This window comes from Hemitrygon akajei, chromosome 8 (assembly GCF_048418815.1).
Source record: "Hemitrygon akajei chromosome 8, sHemAka1.3, whole genome shotgun sequence".
In the NCBI taxonomy this organism is placed as follows: Eukaryota; Metazoa; Chordata; class Chondrichthyes; order Myliobatiformes; family Dasyatidae; genus Hemitrygon; species Hemitrygon akajei.
In genome coordinates this window covers 93,881,012-93,907,291 of record NC_133131.1, presented here as the reverse complement: position 1 = coordinate 93,907,291, position 26,280 = coordinate 93,881,012, and the positions used below count along the sequence as shown (strand labels likewise).

At 40.7% G+C, this 26,280-nt stretch overlaps 1 protein-coding gene across 5 annotated transcripts in view; it reads right to left on the bottom strand.

Moving 5' to 3' along the window:
- Positions 1-26,280, bottom strand: part of LOC140732059 (cytoplasmic dynein 1 intermediate chain 1) — a 215,358-nt gene that overhangs the window by 169,930 nt on the left and 19,148 nt on the right. For 2 of the 5 annotated variants that reach the window (XM_073054185.1, XM_073054186.1), the window contains exon 1: positions 15,747-15,913. The exons of 1 other annotated variant lie outside the window; for it this stretch is intronic. The gene's annotated coding sequence lies outside the window, so the exon portion shown is untranslated. Of the gene's footprint in view, positions 1-15,746; positions 15,915-26,280 lie in introns of those variants that run through there. 2 more of the 5 variants (XM_073054183.1, XM_073054187.1) reach the window with 2 other exon arrangements.

Below are 26,280 nucleotides of genomic sequence, written 5' to 3'. Positions count from 1 at the left end.
ACTGACTGTTTGTTCACAATAATCTTGCCATTATGGAGGGCTCAAACATTATTTAGGCTCCATTCATGTTAATTCCCTTCTTCATTCCCACATTGGCTTTTGTATTTGGCCTACTTTATTATTCATTGACTGCGATAAACTCCACGAGGTTAGACAGGGTAATGAACACTTTCCTTCATTCATGTGCCACATTACCACCACCATAATTCTTACCTAAATTCTGGCCCGGTTCTAGCTGGAGGAAGTGTAATGCTGCCAGCCTTTAACCAGGAAACTGAGCTCAGTTGCAATACAGAACAAGGCCAGAGTCACCTTATGTCCTAGGAAATCAAATAACCTCAGAGGTTAGGGTTATATACCAACATAAACAGTCAGACCTATTTTTGACCGTTTGCATTTGCGCATAGGCAGTTTGCTTCATTTAATCCTAGTACCGCCAGACAATAGCTGCTAGCCATGCAACTTTCATGTTAAAATGCGATTATATGCATTACTGCATATTAAGACCGAAAGTATTATGTTTTTTTTAAATAAAGGCAGTAGATAAAATAATTAATTTTGTCCTGCCAGTCATGCTATGCATTATTCAGTAACATGCTGTACAATACCATTACAGTACACTGACCTGAGAACAAAGTATTCAAAGTCAGCAGCAGAATGGCAACCAGAAAAGCATATTTATATCCCAAAAAACTGAGTAAAATAGTACAATGACAAAGGTGAAACAAATGAACAAACTACATCTGTGATTTCACAATTACACTCTAACCTCACATTAAAAAGTTACTGGACATGAAAACATCAGTCTATCAGGAATGATTTTCCATAACTTCATTCCTACATTTGTAGATCTTCTGGTCACCTTTTGTAAACGAAAATAAATGAGTCATGAATTCCCAAATAATCCAATATTGCATTACTAAAGAAGGATTTATAATGTCTCAAAGAAAAACAAGGAAAATACTGTGGATTCTGGTTAATTGGGCATACCATTTGTCAGGGCAGTCACTTATTTGGAACAACTCTTAAAGAACAAAAACTAATTGAGAAAATAGTCCGGTTTCCCTTCATTTAGTTGTGAGACTAAGCTGTTTAATTGGGACAGGAAACTGTTACGAAACAGTTTCTAACTAGTGTTAGGTGCATGCACTTGTATAGCCACAAAACACTACTTCATATTTAGGGTAAACAGTTTTTTTAAAAAAAAAGAGCATCAGATGCATATTTGTGTTCAAAAAGCAGTGATTTTTGACACTGACAGCTGGCAAGAAATTATCAGCAAGACAACTCAAAACTGCTTTGCTCACTGTAGTTTCAAACATTTAGGCTCAAAGATGTCAGAAACAGCTGGGAGTGAAAGTGAACTTATTTCACTACTTCAACAAAAGGTATTGACAATCATTGTGAATGTTACAATGAACACAAAGATTTGGAGGATGCAAATGTCAAACGCACTGTATGAAAGCAGTCAATTATCTGTCCACAGACGGGTAGCACCTCTAGTGAAATGGCTAATCATATCCACCATGGGGCTGGCCACTCACCTTTGGTCCTCACCACTCAGCCCTCATCAGTGGCTCCAAGTAGCTGTCTGCATGCAACAGCAACCACACCTCAGTACACCACTTTGAAAGGCAGGCTAAACCACGTGAGGGTAGCTGTCAGATCTCATGCCCCAGTGAGACAGGGACATGCTTGTCCTAGCATGTGAAATCAGCTCTGGTGTACTGTGAGATCAATCGGCCAGGAAGGCGAATTCACAACACTTCCTGGAGAGCGAAAGGCATCGTCAGAGCAACATATCAATTTTATGTCTATTTTGTGATGCCATTATTATGGGTAATCTGTCACGTGGTACAGCCAAATGAGTGTAGTTACATGTTCATGCTTCGGGTTAGTTAGTTGTTAGCCAGAGGGACTGAGCAAGGGGGAAATGATTTTTTTGTTGACCACGTAGTAAGCTTCGCTAATTGGAATGCTAATTTAATTCAACTGCTAATTATGCTTTGTATTGCTCAGTTATATTGCTAATTAGAATGTTTAGTTAAGCTACTTGAATGCTAAAATCACTAATTTAGATTTGTTGTTTTCTTTATAAAAATTGATACAAGATTGTTGGTCTTTGCCAGTTCCATAATAAAGGATATCTTTCTGGAAATTCGTCATACAGTGTCGATTACCCTGGCTTAGTTTCTCAGCTGTTTTGGTTTGTTTTCAAGTAACTGCTACATTTTGTCAACAAAAAGAGTTATATCAAACAAACACCAGTCTATGACAAAGGATTGTCTCGGACCCCTTAGCAAAGTTAAATCATAACACTCAATACATCAGAAACAAAAGCAGCTTGTGGTCGGATTATCTGCGACCTTTTGTTGATTCATGTTGTGTGTTTGTGATTTGAACACAGCTTTGGACTGTCAGTGCTGACCGTCCATCGGAGACCATTGTTCAGTCATGTAGTGTTTGCCTAAGGGTCCATCACTTTGTTTTCTTGAATTGCTGAACTATTCCAGTTGCCAACGTTTGAATTGAAAGCTGTTTGTTTGGTCTGGTTTGTTTGTTGACTTGGTTATTGAATCAAATATTGCCGATGTTGCAGGCAAAGAAAGAGTTAATTGCAAGTCGTGCAACTAGAGAAAGTAACACGAGTGTATCAAGGCATGGTTTTGGAACCAACCACCCAGGAGTGCAGGCTTGCAAAAGAGAAATTGAATTGAAAACTAAAGCTAATCCAAATGAAAGTCTTCAAAAGGAGTGTGAACCAAATGTGATCAAAATTAAAGGTTTAATACCATCAACTAATGAAAATTAAAGAAAATGCCTTACAAGTGCAACCTCATCTTGACAATTTCTCCATTCTCTGTGAGGCTGTTGCTATGCAACATTGCATACTAATCTTATTACTTCCCAAGGCCGAACATGAAGAACAGAATCAATGTTTTTCAAACATTGATCGCTAATGCAGTGTATTCATAGAGGATACAAAACAATGGTTGACCCAAATGTCTTATATTGAAGGTCATGTTGCTGCAACAACGGAATACATTGTCCGATGGAAATTGAGACAACGTTTCTCAATTTCCAAGGCATGATTTGAGCATAGAGCACTTGACCCACAGGATGACATGAAACAGGATGACAGTGTGTCCAACATCAGCGCTCAAAGTTCTGCTGCAGTAAGAAAATCTTCTGCATCTACCTCCTCTGCCTGCATTGAAACACAAGCTGATTTAGCTGCATTAATCACACATCGACAATTATTGAAGGACAAACATGCACTAGAAGATTGAGCTGTCCTCTCAGAACAGCCATGGAAAAGGAAGGAAGAGTTTAAATTGGAAGAAGAAATTGTTACACATGTGGCCAAAGTTAATGTGCTAAGAGCTTCAAGTGTGGTGAGTGCCTATGTCATACTGAATAGCTCAAGGTACTCATGGGGACATTAACCTACTACACGGAAACACTCGTTTTCAGTGATAAAGATCAAAATAGTACTACTGATATGAGGAAGCAAAATAAAATAACAACCATATTGATGCAATAGCAACACATTTCATTTTTGCCTAAAAGATTCAAATCTTCGATGGAAATCCATTGCAGTATCATGCATTCATGAGGGCTTTTGAAAACAGTGTTAAAAACAAGCCTGACAGTTATTCTGAGTGCCTCCATTTCCTTGAACAGCACACTAGAGGTCACTCTTGAGAAAATGACAGAAGTTACCAACATGCTGAGCCTAAGAGAGGGCACCTAAACGCTAAGGCTTTACTACAGGAACATTTTGGTTATGCACAGAAAATTACATCTGCCTACATGCAAAAGGCTTTCTTGAGTACCTATCAAATTTGAAGATAGGAAAGCTCTTCAAAACTAGTCATTTTTCTTAGAGGCTGTTGCAATGCCATGGAAGAGATGCAGTACTTGCTTGAGTTGGACATGCCTGCTAATATGCCGACTGTCATAAAGAAATTGTCCTATATGCTTAGGGATAAATGAAGAATGGTGGTCTGTGAACTGCAAGAAAGACAACTATAAGATTACTTTCACTGACATTGTTGATTTTATTGAAAGGCAAGTAAAGATTGCGACACACTTGGTGCTTGGGAAGAAATACAATGCTCCATCACCTGCAGTACGCAAAGGTGCACGCAAAACTAAGTCACAATTTTGTTCTTAAGCTAAGGGAAGCAACTTTGCCACCAAGTGAGAAGTACAGCTAAAACTAACAGGAGAAAATCTGCAGATGCTGGAAATCCAAGCAATACACACAAAATGCTAGAGGAACTCAGCAGACAAGGCAGTATCGATGTAAAAGAGTATAGTCAACATTTCAGAGAGTAGATGCTTGAAGTGGTCTCCCAGTCTACATTGGGTTCTCCGAGCCAGAAAAAGCGGGATCTCCCAGTGGCCACCCATTTTAATTCCACTTCCCATTCCCACTCCAACATGTCAATCGATGGCCTCCTCTACTGTCGCGATGAGGGCACACTCGGGTTGGAAGAATAACACCTTATATTCCAGCTGGGTAGCCTCCATCCTGATAGGATGAACATGGATTTCTCAAACTTCTGGTAATGACCCCCACACCACTGTCTTTTACCATTCCCCATCCCCTTTTCTCTCTCTCACCTCATCTCCTTGCCTACCCATCACCTTCCTCTGGTGTGCCTCGCCTATTTCTTTCTTCCATGGTCCTCTGTCCTTGCCTATCAGAGGTCCCCTTCTCCAACCCTGTATCTCTCTCACTAATCAACTTCCCAGCTCTTTACTTCACCCCTCCTCCTTCCAGTTTCACCTATCACCTCCTCCCCACCGCCCCCCTCACCTTCTCAATCTGACTCATCATTATTTTGCCAATCCTGTTGAAGGATTTTGGCCTGAAACGTCGACTGTACTCTTTTCCATAGATGCTGCCTGGCCTGCTGAGTTCCTCCATCATTTCATGTGTGTGTTGCAAAGCTAAATCTGAACCTGGAACTAATGGAAGGGAAATCATCTTGTCAGACGAAGGGGGTTTGTCTGTTCTGTGAGGGTGAACATACCTTGGATTTGTGTACTCAGCTGGAGAAAAAAGGTTCATAGTGAGAAGACTGCTTTCCTAAAAGAAAATGGTGTCTGCTTTGGCTATTTTTGTACAGGACACGTCAGCAGAGAATGCAACAAGCCTCTTTCATACAAGGTTTTGCAGTGGCAAGCATCCCAACATACCTCACATTCACTCTAACGAAAAGAGTGCTGAATCTAAATAAGCTGTGAAACAATCCGACTCAACAGTGGTATGTAATGGCCTTACAGGGGCTGGTGATCGTGCCCATAGTTTCAATACAAGTGAAGTCTACAAAGGGTAACAAGACAGTGGTTACTTATGCTTTCCTAGATCAAGGAAGTACAGCAGTGTTCTGCTAATGAACAAGCTCAAACTCACACAGAAAAAAAATTAGCATTCTCTTACGCACTATGGGTCAAGAGAAAGTTTGAGTAGCTATGGTGGCATCCGTTGGTCTCGAGAGACCATGGATCTGCGCCTGGAGTTTCCAGGGCGCAGGCCTGGGCAGGGTTGTAAGGGAGACCGGCAGTTGCCCAAGCTGCAGGCCTAGAAAGGGAAGGGCACTAGGACCCATGCAGCTTGGCACCGGTGATGTCGCAGAGCAATGTGCCTTGTTAAGTGCCTTGCTCAAGGACACAAACACGCTGCCTCAGCTGAGGCTCGAACCAGTGACCTTCAGGTTACTAGTCTGATGCCTTGCCCACTAGGCAACGTGCCAACCGTAGTTATATTGTATCAGGATTAGAAGTAGCTGGCTTAGATAGTGAAAGCTATTGTGACTATCCAACATCTATACACAGGGAAGTATGCCTGTCCAGAAAGAGAACACACCATAAAAAACGCACCTCCAGGGAAGGTCTCACCTGAAAAATGTCCATTTGCCAGAGATCAATTCAGAAATTGAGCTGCTGATAAGGACAAATGTGCCTAAAGCACTGGAGCCTTTCCAAGCGATTTGCCATGTCAATAATGAACCTTATGCGATTAGAGCACTACCTGGTTAGTTTACTTTTGAGAAAGAAGCAGGTTAACATGCCAAATAACGGGAAGATTGCTGAACAGCATGCTCTGACTCCAAGAGGTTTATGAAGGATTCGTCATTTCGAACTGACCACGATATCATCTCCAAAGGTTATGCTGAAAGAGTGCCAGCAGAGGATCTGCAATGCAATGATGGGAAAGCCTGGTATATTCCGCATCATGGTGTTTATCATCCCCAAAAAGGGAAACTTTGCATTGTGTATGACTGCAGAGTGACTTCTCAGGGAATATTGCAATGCTCAGCTTTTATAGGGACCTGATCTTACTAGCTCACTGATCGGAGTCATTACCAGATTCAGAAAAGAACAAGTGGTGATCATGGCAGATACTGAATCAACGTTTCATCAGGTTAAAGTACCAACAGAAGATGCAGATCTGTTGAGGTTTCTCTGGTGGCCCGATGGTGACCTCAGCCAAGGTATGGTGGACTTTAGGATAACGGTACATCTCTTTAGAGCAAGATCGCCAATCTGTGCCAACTTCGCCCTTAGAAAATGCACAGAAGACAATGGAAGACCAGTTCAGCTGGAAGACAGTGGATAGGGTTTTGCATAGCTTCTATGTTGATGACTCCTTTGTGTCAGTGTCCTCCAAGGAAAAAGTGGTGTCCCTCTGTCATGATCTTGTATCCATTTTGCTAAAGGCAGCTTTCAACTCACAAAGTGAATAAGCAACAGATATAGCATGCTAGCAGTGATATCAGAAGAGCAACAGTAAAAGACATGAAGGATTTGGATCAAAATATACCCTCGGTGGAGAGATTACTGGCTGTGCAAAGGTGCATTCAGTCTGATACTTACAAGATTACGATTCAAGATAGACCACTCACCAGAAGGGGGGATTCTCTCCACATTTAGTTCCATTATGATCCCTTAGGAACATTGAGTCTGGTCATGCTATCTGCTAAGATCCTTCAAGATCTACATAAGAAAGGGACTTAGCTAGGATGACAATGTGCCAACATCAGTTGCTATGAATGGATAAACTGGCTGAAGAACTCTGCCAGTTGGAAGACTTCAAAGTTGTTAGATGTTTGAAACACCTGGATTTGAGAGATGTTAATGCTACACATTTATACCACTTTAAAGACACAAGCATGGCTATATAGCAGTGTCCTACTTCCTGTTGCACAATGCTTTTATCATGGGAAACCGGTGATCCCTGTTTCCATCCAAGGGGTCAGTGTGGACATGGTGGAGGATTACAAATACCTGGGGATACAAATGGACAATAAACTGGACTGGTCAAAGAACACTGAGGCTGTCTACAAGAAGGGTCAGAGCCGTCTCTATTTCCTGAGGAGACTGAGGTCTTTTAACATCTGCCGGACAATGCTGAGGATGTTCTACGAGTCTGTGGTGGCCAGTGCTATCATGTTTGCTGTTGTGTGCTGGGGCAGCAGGCTGAGTGTAGCAGACACCAACAGAATCAACAAACTCATTTGTAAGGCCAGTGATGTTGTGGGGGTGGAACTGGACTCTCTGATGGTGGTGTCTGAAAAGAGGATGCTGTCCAAGTTGCATCCACTCCATAATGTACTGGTTAGGCACAGGAGTACATTCAGCCAGAGACTCATTCCACTGAGATGTAACACTGAGCATCATAGGATGTCATTCCTGCCTGTGGCCATCAAACTTTACAACTCCTCCCTCGGAGTGTCAGACACCCTGAGCCAATAGGCTGGTCCTGGACTTACTTCCACTTGGAATAATTTACATATTATTATTTATTTATGGTTTTATATTGCTAAATTTCTACACTATTCTTGGTTGGTGCGACTGTGACGAAATCCAATTTCCTTCGTGATCAATAAAGTATGTCTGTCTGTCTGTAGTTTCTATCCTTCGTATGGAGCTGACTGCTACTACAATGGCATGCTGTATAGACACATTGTGGAGGAAGTTTTACAACTCAGTGTTTTTGACCAATAGTACTTCAGTGCCTAAATATATCAGGAATCAAACTTCCCGGTTCTGAACCTTCATTGCAAATGGTTTCAGAAATTCTTAAGGTCTCACAAACATCTCAATGGAGGGATGTAAGCACTTCAAGTAACCTGGCAAATATAACCTCTAGAAGAATGAGACAAGGGTGTTATGCCTCAGCGTCTTCTTCAGACAAAGAAAATGGCCTGTGAATTCTAATTGTTCTGGAGAACTTCTGGTAGATTATCTGGAAGTCAAGAAAAGTGTTATAATGAATGCCATGCAGATTGAAGAGGACACAGTAACATGGATTTTCCATCACTTCTCGCCTAGACCCATTTGAGGATGACAGTGGCCTGGATTCTTAGAGTTAAGAACCTGCTCTTGTTTCTTTGTCAGAGAGGAAGCAGTTGAACATCGCTCCTACTCAGTCTGACTTGGATGAAGAACAAGGGTATTCTTTGGAGAGAGAGAGAGAGATGGAGAAGGCCAAAGGACAGATCAGTCAAGACTGTCTCTTAGTGGAGGAGCTCAGAAAAGCTGAATTCGAGATCACTGGGCTCTGCCAAAAGAAATTTTCAGATGATTTCTTAATTTGCAAAGGTAAGAGAGTGCAGAAAGGATCAGCCATATTTTCAAAGCAACATACATATACAAAATGCTAGAGGAACTCAGCAGGCCAGGCAGCACCTTTGGAAGAGAGTAAACAGTCGACGTTTCAGGCCGAGACCCTTCATTGGGACTGGAAATTCAGGGAAGAAGTCAGAATAAGATGAAGGGAGGGGAGAAAGATGTACATGGTGGCAGGTGATAGGTGAAAGTGGGAGAGGGAGGGGATGAAGTAAAGAGTTGGGAAGTTGATTGGTGTAAGAGATAAAGGGCTGGAGAATGGAGAATTTGATAGGAGTGGGTAGAAAGCCATGGAAAAAATGGAAGGGGGAGGAGCACCAGAAGGAAACGATGGGCAGGTGAGGAGATAAGGTGAGAGAAGGAAACAGGAATGGGGAATGGTGAAAGTGGAGGGTGGGGGCAGTTACCGAAAGTTCAAGAAATCAATGTTCTTGCCATCAGGTTGGAGGTGTCTTATATGTAATATAAGGTGTTGTTCCTCCAACCTGAGTGTGCTCTCATCATGGCTGTAGAGGAGGCCAGGAACTGACATGTCAGAATGGGAATGGGAAGTAGAATTAAAATGGGTGGCCACTGGAAGATCCTGCTTTTACTAGTGGACAGAGTGTGGGTGCTCGTCTCACCAATATACAGGAGGCCACATCAGGAGCACCAGATACAGTAGGTGACCCCAACAGACTCACAGGTGAAGTGTCTCCTCACTAGGAAGGACTGATTGAGACCCTGAATGGCAAGGAGGAGGTGTAGGGGCAGGTGTGGCACTTGTTGCACTTGTAAGGATAAGTACCAAAAGGGAGATCAGTGGAGTAGGATGAGTGGACAAGAGGGTCTGCGGAAAGTGAGAGCGGTGGGAAGGAAAGGAGGTGCTTGGTGGCAGGATCCTTTCGGAGATGATAGAAATTACGGAGAACTTGGATGTGCAAGGCAGGTGGGGTGGTAGGTGAGGACAAGAGGAACCCTAGTGTGGTGGCAGGAGAATGGGGTGAGGGCAGATGTGCATGAAATGGAAGAGAACATATCAGACCAGTCCAGCACAGAACTCTCCTTAACTTCTGCCATTCCACTTAAAAAACCCACACGTCTCCTCTCGTTATTGTATATAACGGACAACCAACCATTTTCATCATGTGTCTGCACTGATTTTTCATTTTGTCACTCAAAAGAACACGGCACTGTACACCAGATGAATTCCTCCACCAATAACTATTAAAAACTAAGTTTTACAGCACTGTGGCAATATTGGTAGTGTTCTAATTTGTTCTGTATTTCATTTAAATACATAATTTGTAACTCCGCTAAATGGTGGTTTGTCTTTCTTTTTAAAAAACCTTTTAAAATATTTCCGAGCAACTTTGGCTGACTGAGGCAGCCGCTTAATTGGGCCAAAATGCAATCCCATTGTGTCCCAATTAACCAGAATCTACCTGTATTTGAATTCTTATAGTTTGTATCTTAAAGCAACAAGGTAGAGATAGTGTTGATGTAGGTCTTTTTTAATAAAACTACTGTACTTGAAACAACTGTATTAATTCAGTGGATTCCAGTTAACTGGGACACATCAGGACCAGTACATTTTGCTCCTAATAAGCAGTTGTGCCAATTAGCAGGTTTCATGGAAATATTTAAAAAGGTATATAAAAAAGAAAAATTAACTGATTATGTTTTTAAATGAAATACAGAACAAATTAGAACATACTGAAACTACTACAGTTCTATAAAATGGTATATTCGTTCTTAATAGTTATCGACAGAGAAGTTCATTCAGTGTACACTGACATGTTCTTTTACTTAACTGTAAATGAACATAATCAGTGCAGACACCTTGTTCAGATAGTGGACTGCCTTCAAACAATGCTTTCAACTATTGTATCTTCCAAACCTTCATTCTCTTGTATCATTCAAATTGTTCATAGTTCTTAATTTGCTGAAGTAGCAAAAATTATTTCATTTTCACTCCTGGCCGTTTCTGGCATCTCCAAGCCTGAGTGTTTGAAGCCGCAGTGACAAAAACAGTTGTGAATCATCTTTCGGTTTATTACTCGCTATCAGTGACAAAGGTCACTGCTTTTTAAAACACAAATACATAGACTGTTCACTTTGAGCACGGTGTAGTGTCTAATGGCCACACAACGTGCCCACAACTAACACCAGTCAGAAACTGTTCATCAACAGTCTCCAGATAAGCAGATTAACTAATGGCCCAATGAACTGGAATCCACTACATACACAAAAGAATACAGTGCAAAAATTTTGCAGTAATGTTAACATTTTTAAAAATTCAGAGCACTGTAGCCACTCACATGCCCTCCCCCCTCAGGGTGATACACTCTTTCATGAATGCATCATGGTGACCAAGTTCAAAGCAGCTTCCAAACCAGTCTGATTTTGTCATTTACTATATGAAACATGATCATTATCGTATTTGCTCTCCATTAGTAACTGGGATATTTTTATACTCAAAGTTAGCTCTCACAATACTAATTTTGGGTGTCTGGGTTCTCAATCCTCTGAAGCTTTTACCAACTGTGTGCATTACTTTGCCCAGAAAAGGTGTTTGAGCATTCAACCCAACTCAACTGAACCATTTGTCATACACAAAATATTGAACAATGTCAGTACAACCACTGAAATTGTATCCAATTACCTGAATTAACAGTATAAAAACTTAATGTACTTTGAGTTCAGCAAAGTTTGAAAGGATCTACAAGAGAATGCCTACTTGATTTGATCAACAAAGGCTTTTTATATCACCAGTATTATCTCTCCAGTGATTCGGTTCATAGTTACAATTCAGGGATCTAAGCAGCCTTTCCAGGTCAGGCAAAGATTCATGTGTACTTACTCCAATCTCGTCTACTGCAGTTGATGATCATGACATGACCATCAGCACAAACCAGGTGAACAAATTACAAAGCCTGTGTGTCTATCTGCAATGGCAATCCTAAGCTGCCAGTTTCGTGCAGTTTAAATTCACCTTCCCAATCTCACACTGACTTGATCATCGTCAGCCTCGTTAACTGTCAGTGTGAGACCCACCACAAACTAGAAGGATGATACCTCATTCCACCTGGGTAGTCCACAAACCAATGCACGAACATCAGATTTTCTAATTTCAGGTAACTGTCAAAATTGGTGTTCCCTCCCGCCCCCACCTCAAATCCACTTTTGTCCCTTTTCCCTAACATTTCCACCCCTCAGAATTCACCAGTGTCATCACACTTTCCCTTAGTTCCATCCACTTAACACCCACATTTCATTTAGCAGTTCTTCCCCCCCAAACCCTCCCTCCACCATCCAAATGAGTTCTGATTGCATCTGCCTTTCATCTCTCCCCTAATGGCTCCCACTATATCTTCCTTAATGATCAGACACAAGCACTGGTAGTCTGTTCCAACTTACACCACACAAACCCACCCCCCCCCCCAGATGTCTCCACCTTCACTCTTCCTGTTCCCCACCTGGCTCCATCTGTCCTTCTTAGTCTGCCTCTATTTATCATCCGTTTGCATCATCTCCCAACTCTGCCCCTCCCACTGCCCTATCTAGCCCGGTCTCCCCATCCTTCCTCTCATGCCACCAATCACCTCTGGTCCCCTCTCACCACTCTTCTTTACTCCAACTATTTCCCCTCTCCACTCAGCCCTGATGCAGGGTTTGACCCAAAATGCTGCCAGTTCTTTTCCCTCCACAGCTGCTACTCGACACACTGAGTTTCTTCAGCATAGTGTTTATCGCTGTAGAATCTGGTATCCGTGGTCTTTCATGTCTCAACAGTAGCAGGAGTATAGTATTATCTGGTACAACATTCAGTTCTGAACAGGCCACAAACCCATAAACACTACTTCACTATTTTGTTCTCAATTTGCACTACTAGTTTTTAAAAAAATTATACAGTGGATTCTGGTTTATTGGGGCACATCGGGACCAGTACATTTTGCCCAATTAATCAGCGGCCCCAATGAGCTGAAGTTTCATGAAAATAGTTAGAAGTATAATAAAGGGAAACTATCATTTAACTGAGTAACAAATTAGGTACCTCTACAGTACTATAAAAACTGCCCAAGGTTCATGGATTTAAAAGGAAAGTGAATCTTTGGAAAAATCATATTGCAAAAGGAAATTTTGAAATGTTTCCACTGCTGCTTGGGCTTGAGAGTGAGAAAGGATCATAAAGTCTTGAGTCTTATTGAAGAACTGCAGAACAAAACTGAACATTTTTCCTCCTTTTCAACACAATTGTATGATTGGGTGAGGGACCTTTTCTCTGAATCTTCCCCTCAGTCTGAGACCTTGACTTTGAGAGAAGAAGAACTTTGTGAGCTACAGCTTGATCGTGCACTCAAGATGACAGTGACCTGCCCCGGACAAGTTCTGGATTTCTGCGCAAGAGGAGGATCCTGCGATTCATGGGAAAGCAATGAACATTTTGCTGCAGTTTTCAACTTGTTACATGTGTGGGCAAGTTTTTTTTCCTTGTTTAACAAGAGCAAGAATAGAAATTGTCTCATTTCAGTTGAAGGTGCTTATCTCAAGTTTGACCCAGAATTGAAAAATTGTTTGCCTTGTGAGTTTATAAAATTTATGAAGAGATTAATTTCAAGAAATGTAAGCTAAACTACCTGTTTTTTCCCCCAAGAAAGGTTGGCTAAAAATTCATTTTCTACTCAAAAGAACATTGACAACTATTTTTGGATTATTATATCTATAACTCACTGATCACACTAATGTACCATGAGCTGTAGACAGATTTTTATGCAGGGAATTTATTCCCTGAGATCTGAAAATTATTTCAAGGGTGCCTCTAGGGCAAAAAAGTTGAGAAAGGCTGTTCTAAACTATTCTGGCTCAAATACCTTCTTTCCACTGTAGCGAATGTTATAAAGGTGTGGTCGAATTGGTGCATTGAGTTGTTTAAACACCATGACATCTCATTTGCAACCTACTGTTTTAGGTTTCGTACTTACTGTGTTTCATTCCTCTATTACTGCTCTTCAACTCAAAACTGCATCAAATACATAATTCTTTCAAAAAAACTTAAAACCCACTAAAATACATCAAATCACATTGTGCCCTTCTCTATGCAAGTTTCCCTGTTTCAGAAGCAGTATGACAAAAGGTAGTGTTGTTTTTATTGTTAATAACATGTGAATGCCACTCAGAATGCCCACATCTATTTCCATTGTTAAATACCATCAACTGAGGAGGCCTTAACTAGTGAACCACGCTGATGTGCTGGAGTTAGATACTGCTCTGAATGGGCAAGGCCTGCAGATTCCTATCCTGAGTAACATTAATAAACCGCAGATAACTAACCAAACACTTCAAGATATTGTGGCTTAGATTTTAATTTTTTTTAAATTTCCAATTCAGTTATTTGAATGGCTGTAGTGAGATTCTACAGATCTGATCAACAATCCAGGACTCTGTTAATACAGTAATTTAACTACAATGCTAACACCAGACATACAACATTAGCTTTAGGGGTGAACATTATTTCAACCCTTTATAAAGCTCCTGTAACCTGGTATCTGATTATTCAGAAATCCAAATGATTTCAGCTCCCGGATCTCCTGGCGATGTTTCCCAGGCTCCTTGAAACATACTGTGACTCACTCACTGAATATCTACTAGTTACTGGAAATTTTATAAGACTCCATGACATCTGAAAAACGTAAATTTCACAGAAAACAGGCTCTTCTGCCTATGATATCTGCACCAACTATCAAGTACCTCTCAATACTAATCTCATTTACCAATATTAATGCATTGGCAATTCAGGTCTCACCCAGATGCTTCTTAAATGTTGTGGTTTACCTTCCTCCTCCACCTTCTCAAACAGTGTATACCAGATTGCAACCTCTGTGTGGGAAACTGGGGCATAAAAAAAATCTTCTGATCCCATTAAATCTCTCACTGCTTACCTGAGTCCTCTGGCTTCAGAGGCTTCTACCATGTGAAAAACACATGATTTATCCCATCTGTGTCTATCAATTTGCTTATACCTTCTTCAGCTCCCTTCTCAGACTCCTCCACTCCAAACAAACAAGCCCAGCTTATCCAGTCTCATCTCCTCAGATCTGTAACATTTCATCCCAGGCATTAATACCAACATTGAATAATTTGGAAAACTTACCAGTCCAACAAAGCAACTGGAGTTTTACTGTATCCAATTATTAAGGTGCACTGCAATAACCGCTCAGATTATACTTAACTCCAAGTCATTTGTTTATGAAGGGAAGTGGACAGTCAACATTTCAGATCAAGATGGTTCACCTGGACTACAGCAGCTTGTTTCTTACTCCAGATTCCAGCATTTGGTCTCATATCTCAGGCTTTCTCACAAATATTTTGTCTAGATACAAGTTTTTATTCAACCCACCCTTTCTTCTTCACCTCAAGGGAAGAAGAAATCTCATTCAATACCTTGTCAAAGGCTTTTGGAAAGCTAACTTCAATTACAATGGCATTTGACTCATCCATCAACACTTGACGTCAATTACTAATTAATAACCAGAGATTCAAATTATTTTTATCTCAGAGATATTTGGTTCCTTTTTTAATAAAACTAAAAATTTCCTTTCAAAATATTAAACAAAATGGCTTCTGATTTGTCAAGCAAATTGGAAAGGGACATTAATTATATTGGCTATTCTAGTACACACATATAAGGGGAATGAAATGGTATTTTGGATCAGGGTGTTTTCTTTGATTATGGACGTTAGATAGCCACTCCTGCACTTACCCACGGACAAGGGTGGGTGGGGGGTGGAGGATGACATTTACAGACAAAGTGGTTTCATTGCAATCTGAAAAACTTACACTTTCGCCTATATGCATTCAATTGTTAAAACTGGTGGAAAAGACAGAGAAGTAATAAAATACAGAAGGCGTCAGATACTGCAAACATAGCAATATATAGGCTGGAAAATGCAAAAGACCTTAGCGCAACACAAAACAAGGCCAGACACACGCAGTTTCTTAAATAACCTCGGCTACTCTAAACAAAACAGTCAAAAGGATAATGAAATGAATTATGAGCAAGAAAAGGGATGAGCAAGAAATATCACGATGATGCAGCAAGATTCAAATGCATATTACCTTACCTATTTTAACCCAACTCACTTAAAATTGTACTGGATGAATAACAGGGCATTTCCTGCTGAAATGATGCTGGGATAAATAAATTGAGAAGGATGCACAGCCAGACACTTAGAGCCTGACCCCTCCCTCTTGGTCTGTAAGCAGTCAGCTGGCGCGCATGGGCATCACACTGCAATGAGACAAGAAGCCCTTCCACGGCTGCGCCCCGGTCTATTGTTGCCGAGACGCAGCTGCCGGCCAATCAGCGGATGGGAGCGGCCGCGCGCCGCGGGGAGCCATCGCGAGCACGTGCTTGTTGCCGGGAATTTACTTTTGGCTTAAGTCTGCAAGGGGAATAATTTTACGCAAAAGTTCAAAAATCATACAATTTTTAATTGAAAAAAATGGTAACCGTCTTGTTTTGGAAGAAGAAATCAAAATGCTGTGTGTTACAGCGGAATGTATTTCATACTTTGTTGGTAATAAAATGAATTATGATTCATTTTGTGTATTGATGTGGAAGGAGACTATAAAAGAAACCCTTTTAGTCACAGAGGAAGCATGCAAACTTTATACAGCAGCAGTGCAAGTAAAACTGATTACCGCTCACTGAGATAATTATGCGAGCTGCAGCACCTGTCGCCCACAACAGGTTTTTGAGAACAGCAGCAGTCAACATGACAGAGATAGGTTACCAGAGTGAACAGAAACAGAAATTACATCTTAGTTTTTAGCTTCCCAAATTTCTTCCCATAAGAACACAAACGGTTTCCTGATGGTACAATATTTTATATCTTCCAGTGAGAACATTACATTCTCAAACAATGCAACGCACGATTTTAAAGTCAGCATTTTTCTCTCAGTAAGGAGCCAGATTCTTATGTTAGTTTTACAGTTATAGACTGAGTCACTTACTTTCCAGCATGCTCCTAATCAATACCTTAGCTAACAACTTGTACTCGGATAACATTTTTGAGGTATTAAATGTCTCAAGAAACCGATACGATCTGTGACATTCAAACCACATTAGGAAATATAACGAGATATTATATCCAATTACTTTATTGAAGAAAAGGGTTATAAGTAGTGACAAAGAGAGGTAGATAATTGGAAAGAGTGAATTCTGGGTCATAAGGCCACAGCAACAAATAATGCAGCTATTAACAATGGAAATTCGCAGAAGGCTAAAACAGTGATGTGGAGATCACAGTGGGTTATAGAGAAGGCTGCAGAGGTTTGGAGGTGACAAGAACAAGGGGCAGTTCTTAAGCAAGTATGAACATTGTAAAGTTGAAGTTTTGTTTAACAGATTGTCATGATATTGGGTTTGCTGACCGCAAAGTTCTAAACTTAAACAAAAATCACGAGCCCTATCTGATAATATATAGGTACGGATACCGTCACTAAAGGGAGGTTGTACCATATCCATCTACTCTTCAAAGGCTAGATCCTGTTTATCCTCCACGGGTGAGTTTAGCTGCCAATACCCACTAGCAGTGGGTCCTCCTTCCCTACCAAGGAGGAGATACTTCCGGCTAACAAAGTAGTTTAAGCACAGTTTATTTATTTTAAGTTTAAGTTTAGAAACAATGCTTAAAACACATTTAAAACTGGAGAAATCTGTCGTATAAAAGATTTCCAAATTACAAATGATTTCTGAAACACAAAGAATTTCCAAAACACAGATATACCTATAAGCTAAACAGACATACCAACCAGTTGCAGATGAACAAATCATCCATCACATGTCTTTATGTTAAGGTTACAGTATCTGCAGTTTTTTAAAATTTTCATTTTCTGTAATATTTTGATTACATCTTTCAGTCATTCACATGTTCATGGATATGTATCCCTTCAGATAAAGGTCACAAGGAAAGGCTGAGTGGCAGGGCAAGATCATTTATCGAAGGCAGAAGAATGGATTCTAGTTCACCCCATGTTTTTGACATTCTCCTTGCTGTTCCTTTGACCATTCCTAATAAGCCTGACTGTTCTCTTATATACATTTATATTCTTTTATACTTCAGTTCTCTTATTTATATTTTATTTGCCACTTGGTGACTTCACTCCTTTCACGCAGATGGTCTGAAACCTTCTGGAGCTCTCCTTGATTGGCTGCTCAAATAATTCATTAAGTATTCCCAATATTGTGGTTTCTGTGTAATTTTCTCTTTCGCTCCATGCATCTCCAAAAACTCAAAGGATTGTTACCCTTATAAGATTTTTCATAAACGCATGACAATGATGCATTAATGCCCATATTATATCCATATTAGTCCGTCTATAAGATCTTTCTCCTCAAAAACAATTCTTGCCATTTCCTTGATTCAAGTCTGGGTCACTTTCTCTGTCAACATCAATTCATTAGGTCAGATGGTAATATTTTTCACTGAGCTGAAGATAGTTCATTTCTTTCACAGGGTTGTTCATGTTGCTTTGGGCAGCTTTATTCAGGTTCTCTGAAAACAAGTCTTGTAAATAAGTTACAGATTGTGTATTGTCTTCTTTTGCCTAAGGATTATAAATCTTACACTTTATAGAAAATCATATTCATCAGTTACATGATTGCACAATATAATTACATAGAGGATGAAACATTTATAGAGGCAGGTTACCTTTACATGTGTCATGAGGTAAGGAAAGACATAGTACTCCTGTGGAGGATTCTGTCTGTACTTATAATTCTGGATGACCAGAAAAAATGTCAGAACATAAGGGTCGGTTATGTGTCTCCCATGGGGGTGAACATTGGTATGCTGGCGCTTGGCTCTCTGATACCAAGCATACCATCTGCTTACGTTTCTTCCCATCTTGGTGATTCTGTACTCTTAAATTGTCAAGGACTGGAACTGACTGAGAAGAACTGACATATCTTCTGAACTGTTGTGTTTTCTCAGAAAACTTTAACTGAGGAAGGGCCATCCAGTTAGACCGCGGGATTTTGTCAACCAAATATATAGATATTTCTTGTAACATTAAGTGTAACACAAATAACAGTATTAATAGGCCTAGTGGTCCTGTTTGTTACAGTGTTGGAGTACCATAAACACAATATATACCTATGTCCAAATAGTAAGTGAATAACAAAACACATTCCAAATAGTTCTACCTTGTAACAATACAATGCTTTGTAGGTCTTGGGGGCCAGTACCAGTTTTGAATAAATTACAACAGCATAAGTAAAAGAAGTTGTCAGGAGTAGGGCGTTCCCCTGGGGTAGCCATCTTCTCCTCCTGGTAAGTCTTTTACCATTGTAAAATCAAATGTGTAAACCATAATGATATAATGACATCATTAGTAAGGAACAACATACTTACAAAGTACATTATCTCAAATCTTAAGAACCATAATATATAAAAAGTTAACCATGAGAGAAAGTAAACACGTAATATCCAAATAGGTGAGTGAGAAATCATTGGCAGTGACTAGTGGTGTTCCCCAGGGGTCAAAGTTCAAATCACATTTATTATGAGCGTACATATATATCATCATATACAACCCTAAGATTCATTTTCTTGGGGAGATTCTCAATTAAGTCTGTACAAAATAACTGCAACAGAATCAATGAAAGACCACCTAACTGGGGCGTTCAACCAGACTGCAGAAGACAACAAACATTGCAAATAGAAAAGAAACAATAATAATAAATAAATCAGCAATAAGTATCAAGAACATGAGATGGAGAGCCCTTGAAAGTAAGTCCATAGGTTTGTGGGGGGCACTTCAATGCTGGGGTGTGAAGTTGAATGACGTTATCCATTTTGGTTCAAGAGCTTGATATTTGAGGAGTAGTAACTGTTCCTGTACATGATGATGTGAGTCCTGAGGCTCCTGCACAACCTTCTTGATGACAGCAACAAAAAGAGAGCATGTCCTGGATGGTTCGGGTCCCTGATGATTGATACTGCTTTCCTACACCAGTGCTCCATGTAGATGTGTTCAATGGTGGGGAGGGCTTTACCATGATGGACTGGGCTATATCTACTATGGATTTTCCATTCAAAGGCGTTGGTGTTTCCATACCAGACTGTGATGCAACCAGTTAATATACATACAGGGCCAGGACAGGTCCTCCAAAATAATAACACTTGGGAATTTAAAGATGATTCAGCACCACCTTTGATTCAGCCTACAGCCGTAGTGTCATCAGCAAACTTGAATATGGTGTTGGAGCTGTGCTTAGCCACGCAATCATTAAATGTAAACTGAGTAGAGCAGGGAACTGAGCACACAGCCTTATGGTGCACCTGCGCTGATGGAGATCGTGGAGGAGATGTTGTTGCCAATCCGAACTGACTGGGAGGAAATCGAGGGTGCAATTGCACAAGGGGGTATTGAGGTCAAGGTCTTGAAGCTTATTGATCAGTTTTGAGGGGATGATGGTATTGAATGCTGAGCTATAGTCAATAAAGAACATTGTGATGTATGCATCTTGGCTGTCCAGATGTTCCAGGTTTGGCATCTGCTGTGGACCTCTTGCTCCAGTAGGCAAAGTGGAGTGGATCCAAGTCTCTTCTCAGGCAGGAGTTGGTATGTTTCATCACCAACCTCTCAAAACACTTCATCACTGTGGATGTAAATGCTACTGGGTGATAATCACTAAGGCAGGGTATCACACTCTTCATTGGCGTTGGTGTAGTTGCAACCTACTTGAAGGAGGTGGGTACCATACACTGTGCAAGCGAGAGGTTAAAGATCACAGTGAACACTCCAGCCAGATGATCAGCACAGGTCTATAGTACTGGCTCAGGTACCCTATCTGAGCCAGATGCTTTTCGTGGGTTCACCCTCCTGAAGTCTACTCACACGTCGGCCTCGGAGGTCACTTCTTTTTATGTTGTATGTCAATGATTTGGATGACAGAAATGTTAGATTTGTGGCTAAGTTTGCACAAGATACGAAGATAGGTGGAGTGACAGGTATTGTTGAGGAAGTAGGAGAGCCAGGGAAGGACTTAGACAGATTAGGAGAATGGGCAAAGAGGTGGCAGATGGAATACAGTGCCAGCAAGTGTATGCAATTTTGTTTGCTAAAAAGCAAGTAGCAAGTAATGCAGCACTGAACAGTATTGTCTTAAGCATAAATATAAAACATAAAGTATAGCAAGTGCAACATTTCTTCCTGGAGTTTGAGTCTTTCCTACTAACACCATAAGACATTGGAGCAGAAGAAGCCACTTGGGCCAACAAGTCTGCTCTGCCATTCCATCATGGCTGATTTATTATCCCTCTCATCCCCATTCTCCTGTCTTTTCCCTTAACCTTTGATGAGGTGACTAATCAAGAACCTATCCACTTCAGATCATCCCATTCCATGTCACCGCTTTCTAAGGATACGATTTCATTTTTTACCAATGGAGCCACCACACCCCCTCTGCCTGCCTGTCCTTTTGATACAATGTTAAGCTCTCAGCTATAATCTTTCAGCTATGACTTAGTGATGTCTACAATGTCATACCTGCCAAACTGTGCTTCAAGTTCATCTACCTTATTCCATACACTATGTGCAATCAGATATAAAACCTTTAGTCCTATATTCATCACCCTTTTTGATCTTGTCCTCGTTACACTTCAACTCAACCCACTGATTGCAATTTTGTCCTGTCGTCTGCCTGTTAATCCTCACAGTCTCACTACATACTGATTTACTGGTATCCCAACTGCCCCATTCATAGCCCTATCACTCCCGTTCCCATCCCCTTGTCAAATTAGTTTAAACCCCCCCCCCCCCCCCCAACAGCTCTAGCAATCCTGTTCCTGTGGGTTCAGGTGGAACTCGTCCTTTTTGCAAGGTCATACCTTCCCCAGAAGAGATTCCAGTGATCAAGAAATGTGAAACCCTGCCCCCTGAATCATTCCGTCAGCTATGTATTCATCTGCCTATTCATCCTAACTGGTGGGTAGTACAGACAGAAATCAAGAGATTACTACCCTGGAGGTCCCATTTTTCAGATTTCTACCTGACTCCCTATATTCTGTCTTCAGAACCTCCTCCCTTTTCCTAACTATGTCATTGGTACCAATAAGTACCATGATTTCCGGCTGCTTACTCTCCCCTTTTAGAATTCTGTGGATGCGATCTGAGACATCCCTGACCTTTTCACCTAGGAGGCAACAAACATCCCACCCTTTCACATCCTCAGAATCTCCTGTGTGCTCCTCTAATATGGAATCAGAATCAGGTTTATTATCACCAGCACGTCATGAAATTTGTTAGTTTAGCAACAGCAGTTCAGTGTAATACACAATATAGAAGTCAATCAATCAATTACAGTATAGGTATATTGAATAGATTAAAATCATGCAAAAATAGAAATAATATATATTTAAAAAGCAAAGTAATGTTCATGGGTTCAATGTCCATTTAGGAATCGGATATCAGAGGGGCAGAAGCTGTTCCTGAATCGCTGAGTGTGTGCCTTCGGGTTTCTGTACCCTCTAGCTGATGGTAACAGTGAGAAAAGGGCATGCCCTGGGTGCTGGAGGTCCTTAATAATGGACGCTGCCTTTCTGAGACACCGTTCCTTGAAGATCCCCTGTCAGGTACTGCACTCCTTTCCTCCCCCTTCCCTTCTGAGCAACTGAGCCAGACTCAGTGCCAGAGAACTGGGAGCTGCAGATCTCCCTGGTAGCCCTCCCATCCCCAACAGTATCCAAGCAGAATACATATTATTGAAAAAAAATGGCCAGAGGGGTACTTAGCACTGTCTGCCTATTCCCTTTCCTTCTCCTGACAGCCACCCAGGTGCCTGCCTCCTACAACGTAGAGCTGACTACCGTCGTGTAGCTCCTGTCACCTCCTCATTCTCTTGTGTGTCAAAGGTCATCCAGTTGCAGCTCCAGTTCCTTAACACAATCGCTAAGGAGCTGCAGCTCGATGCACTTCATGCAGATGTAGTTATCAGGGAGACAGGAGATCTAACCCTGAACCTATTCTAACCTCACTAATAGACAGAGAGAAAACATTACTAGAAACTTAACTGTTCTCACATAAGCCTTTTGAGCCAAAGCTTGACCACTCTAACACTGTTCACTCTAACAATAGCTGTTCCACTTACACCCCTTTTTATTAGCTTTTGCCCAATGCCTAATAGATTATTATGATTGCAACCCAGTGAAAAGTCCCAAAAGGCCCAGAGTTTTTTACTCTGAAAACAACACATTTTGGGTGTATTATCCTAGGGAAATGTATCTATGAGATCTTCCTCAAGTGAGTAGGAAGTTTTACATTTCTTTTTAGATCTAAACATGTTTTATCATTTCAATACGTCTCACTCACCTCCCATTGGGATGGTAGGGGTTCTGTGGTAGACCCATGTACTAGTTTAACATAAGGGTTCTGGAGGGATGATTCCTGCTGCGGAAATTCTGACATTATCTATGGAGATAACTTTATTCAGTTTGTTTCCCCTCCCAGTCTCAATTACCACAGTCCTGTTGTTAATAACCTGAGTAACAAGACAAGGAGGTTTCCACCTAGGATGGAAACTAAGGTCAGAATTATTTCATGGAATTTCTTTTCTTGGACTCAGTCCCCTTTTTGTGGTATCCAAAGTTTCTTGTCAGGTTCTTCAGCTTGCTTGTCAATTCCCAAAAACTCTCTCAATTCCTTGAGGAGAGTTATATTGGGTGTAGGAGATGGTTGGCCTGAGTTAGTGATCAGGGTTGTATTTAGGTGGACATCGTACATTAAAAAATAAGTCGCAAAATTCTTGTGTACTCCTATTTTCGGACAGTTGCATTTCACAGGCAAGTGTAGCCCTTCTTTTGGCTTCTAGGGTGAATGCTTAATCTCATTTAATCTCCTGATTCCTTCGCTCCACAATGCCCTTAATTGGCAGTGAAATGGAGTGCTGCAATTCACTTGTATGCCTGTTTGTTCAGAAATGGTCTGAAAGCCTTTACCATGAAGGAAGACCCTCGATCAGCATGTCTACTGGTTGCCAGCAAATGGAAGTATGGGGTTTTGGATTGCTGTGATGGTTGCGGCCTCACTACAAGAAGTCATGGGGACAAACAAGTATATCCCACACAAAGATCAACAATCACAAGAATATCCCTATGAGATTTCCGGTAAGGTTGTTGCTGGAAATAGGCGTATATAATCAATTTGCCACACCTACATTGATACAGTTGGTTTTGTCTTATAGGAGGTGATCTTCTGATTGCTCCTTTATGACAGGCTAGACATTCTTTACAATTTGTAACAAATTACTTACTATCACTCAACATTTAAGTCACCAGTATAACATGGCTAACTTTGCACACTTGTCCGCCACCATGTATGTGTCCAATTCCTTGGTGAGCTTTTCAATTGGTGCTTCTCATTTGTGGGCAGGAAGTAATTGCTTCTTATCTTTCGTAGGGCGGCATATCTAAACTTACCTCCACCATCAGCTTCATATTTGTACTTTGTTGGAAATCATTTGGAACTGGATTTAGTAGCATCCAGGAGATTCTTAAAACAGCAGCCCGGTTAATTTTGTTTGTTGCTCAGTTACTACCAAAATCCTGACCTCCCTTACCTTAGTAAGGTCCATCCAACAGCTTGCTTTGTTTGTTCATCTGTGAGTTTATTATCATAGCTGTGAAAGTGGCCTGCAGTATGATCTGGGATGCGTAACACCTCTAATAATGGCTGAGTCAATAATAACTCATAAATATTCCTCCACATGGACAAGCATGGAAGTAGTTTACCTCTGTGTGTTCTCCAACTGTGTAGTTGATCCAATGGGAAGATCTCTTTCTACCATGTTCTAACATAATTAGGACATATCAGAACTGGTTCTATTGTATTTACTTGTTTTATACGTAATTCTAGGGCTTTAGACTCTGCAAATTCAGCTGTATGATTCCCTAAAGGATCCACTTGCAACTTGTCTAGTTCAAATTCAACTTCTGTTTCCAATTCAACTTTTCCTTTTATAATCCCTGTTCCTGCCTATAATTCAATGGATTCATCTTTCTGGATTTTTATTGCTGATCCATCACTGTATCATATTTGACATGGTCATGGTCATTCTCTCAGAAATCTCAAAACAGGTGGCCATGATAGAATTGACAGTGCTTTGGGAAGACCAGATGGAGGATGCGTTTGAGCGTAAGAAAGCCAAATACCAGGAAGCGGTAGAGCAGTACCAGAGACATGGGTGGAGGGCACAATGCGAGCCTATAGACTTGGGGTGTAGGGGTTTTGCTGGCTATCTGCTCTGCAGAGCCTACTCTCTCCTTGGCATTACAGGAATTGCAAAGATAAGAGCCATAAGGACCAAACGTTATGTGGTTTTTCTTGTGTGGTCTGTTTTGTGGTTTTTCATGATATCATTCTGGAGAACATTGTCTCATTTTTTAACTGCATTGTATATTGTGGTTTATAAATGACAATAAACTGAATCTGAATTGCAGAGGATGCTGAGCGAGCCTCCAAATGGCTATGAATCAAGAGGTGTGACCCGTGGACCAATGTTGCTGGACACAAGCTAAGGCCTGATCAACCCTGGCTGAGTCACCTGGACAAGGATGTCTGATGTTGAAAGACCCGAAACACCAAATGACCCCAGGGTACATCACTGATGATGTGACCTAGCACATCCTAGGATGTATCTCAGTGTCATGCCACATTGGGTAATGGCGAAGATGGTTCAGTATCTCCCATGACAGCTAAGGACTGGAAGTCATAGCTCACAGGAATGTATTCCCATTTTAAGATCATTCTTCATCATTCCAGTCTCTGACTTGAATAAAATATTTATCATGTTCAATGAGAAGCAGTTGCGGAATTATTCCATATTTCATATTCATAGTATTGACCAGCATTTGCCTGTGCAACTTTGGAACCAGGATGTCAGCCAATTTTAGTACTAGGTGGGGTGCCTCAGCACTTGTCAGACACACTCTGAGTTGGACTACTGCTAAATAATAATTTTTTCTAAAATAATACTTTTGGTATAACATGACCACTTTGGGCACCAACTATGATGGTATTGGGTTTGTTGACCATGAAGTTCTAAACCTAGACAAAGATCTTAAGCCCTTTACAATATAGATATCTATGGGTACTGTCACTAAAGGGTATCATCTACTCTTCAAATGCTTGTTCACTTCCCTGTTTATCTTCCATGGTGAATTTAACTACCAATATTCACTATTTGAGCAGTGCGACCCTCCTCTCTACCAAAGAGGAGATACTGCCAGATAACAAAGCAGTTCAAACACAGGTCATTTATTTTTAGTGATACACATTTAAATTTAGATTCAACACATTTTAAACTCATTGAGAAGTTCTACATTGTAAAATATTTCCAAATTATGAATAATTTCTAAAACAAGAAGTATTTCCAAAACATGTACAATTCCTATAAGCTAAAAGGACATACAACAAATTGCACACAAATGAATTGTCTAGCACAGAAATCAAAGGCAGAGAAGTAGATTCTAGCTCACCCTGTCTTTCTGTCATTCTTGCTATTTCTTTGATCATTCCTAATAAACCAGACTGCTCTCTTACATTTATACTGTTTATTTATCATTTGGTGAGTTCACACACGTAACACTTTTT